Source organism: Chrysochloris asiatica, unplaced genomic scaffold (assembly GCF_000296735.1).
Source record: "Chrysochloris asiatica unplaced genomic scaffold, ChrAsi1.0 scaffold00432, whole genome shotgun sequence".
NCBI lineage: Eukaryota > Metazoa > Chordata > Mammalia > Afrosoricida > Chrysochloridae > Chrysochloris > Chrysochloris asiatica.
In genome coordinates, this window is record NW_006408950.1 from 817,649 (window position 1) to 819,914 (window position 2,266).

Sequence of the window (2,266 nt, forward strand, 5' to 3'; positions counted from 1 at the left end):
GAATAAGGAAGACTGAAGAACAATTGATGGATTTGAGTTATGTGTTGGAATATGGAAATCTTTTGGGAGAAATACAGTCAGAATAATCCTTAGAATTTAGGATAGTGAGACTTTGTTTCACATACTTTGGCCATATTATCAGGAGGAAAAGGACATCAGGCTTGGTAAAGGGTCATTGAAAAAAGAGGAAGACCCCCACCAAGATGATCTGATACAATATTTACAAAAATGGGCTCAAATATAACAATTGTGAGGATGGTGCAGGACCTGAAAGTGTTTTGTTCTGTTGTGCATAGGGTCACTATGAGTTGAAACCAACTTAATGGCGCCTAAGAACAACAACACTATACGGCCCCAAATTACTCAGTTATTTCAGTTCTTCAAAATCTTATTTTGTTTCTTTGTTTGCTGTCAGACTGTCTGAGTTCACTTCTTACAGATCTAAGGCTACTTGTTATGGATTAAATTATGCTGTCCCTAAAATATAAAGCCTTGTGAATGTGAACCTGTTGGGAAACAGGGGTTTTATTTCATGACATGAATGAGGTCAGACATGGGGGGGGGAGGGTTCCTAACCCTAATCACTTTGGAGTGGTGTCTTATCAAGAGATCAGAGTAGACACAGACACCCATGGGGGAAGGAACCATGTGAGCAACCTCTACAAGCCAAAGAACAACAAGGAATGCCTGGGGCTACCAACAAGAAATGAGCCTCTCCTAGGATGGATGTCCCCAAAATGGTGAGGTAATAAATTCCTGTTCTTTAAAACCACCCACTGGTGGCATTTATTTACTTATTTTTGTGGCAACACTAGGAAACTAAGACCATATCAATTTTATAGCAATGTCTACGTTCCTGTAATTTCTGCTCCAATACTTTGTGAGCTTCAGACCTAGAATGAGGCTTGCTGGGTCTCTGTGCAAACAAGGGTTGCTAAATGGCTTTGTAGGATAAGCATTGGACTGCATACTTCAAGATTGCTGGTTTGAGCCCATCAGCCATTCTTTGGAAGAAAGATGAGGCTTTCTGCTCTCTCTCTAAGACTGCTATGATTTAGAACCGACGCAACAGCACTTAACAGTAAGTTCCATACACAGACCTTGGGGGTTCCTGTTAGACTTTCAAGTGTACAAGTCTAATTTCTCTGATATGTGACAACTATTTTTGGCTTCTCAAGGAACTTCCCAGCCCCAGTCCCAATACAGCATACTTGTGGAAACTTGAAGTTCTTTAATATGTGTGATATATTTATTTGTCCTTTTACTCTGCAAATATATTACTCTAGCAAGAAATACACCTGCCATACTGCTCAAAATAGGTGTCCACAAAGGAATAGGAAGGGGCCTTGGAAACCTTCAGTTTGTTGTTGTTAAGTGCTGTCGAGTTGATTCCGACTCATAAGACCCTGTATAGGGTTTCCAAGGAGCAGCTGGTGTGCTTGAACTGCCGACCTTGTGGTTCAAACCAACCTTGCAGTCTAGCACATTAGCCCACAGCACCACACCAGTACTCCTAAAACTAGTGAAACATGTTGATAAGTGCCTTCGCGTCAGTTATGACTCGTAGTGACAACCCTGTATAGGATTTCCAAGGAGCAGCTGGTGAGCTTGAAGCACTGACCTTGCAGTTCAAACCAACCTTACAGTCCACTGCATTGATCCACAGTGCCACACCACTTACCTTCAGTTAGTTGTTGTTATTGCTAAGTGCCGTCAAGTCGGTTCCGACCCATAGCGACCCCATATAGGGTTTCCAAGGAGCAGCTGATGAGCTTGAACCACCAACCTTGCAGTTCAAATGCCTTTGCAGCCTGGCCCATTAACCCACTAATCATCTGGTTAGAGACTTTAAAGATTTCTGTCCCTTCCCCAGATAAACTGTGTCAGTATCTCCCAGGGCAGGGCCCAGGAATCTGCACTTGTACAATGTTCACTAAGTGGGTCTGTTACACCTAACAGGTGTTTGGAAATCATTGGCCTGGCCACCTCTCCCTTTGTTGTTAGTTGCTGTCAAGTCAATTCCAACTCAAGGCAACCCCATGTGTTACAGGGTAGAACTGCTCCATAGTTTTCATTGACTGTAATCTGAACAGAAGCAAATCACCAGCTCTTTCTTCCACAGTACCTAGAATGGTTAATGTTGTGTATCAAGTTGTCTAGGATTGTTTGTGGCTTGGCAGACACTATGTAATCACCTTCATTTTGTGATCTGATCTTGAGTAGGCAATCAGTGGGGAGGGGAGTTTCCTTGAGGGCATGGCCTACC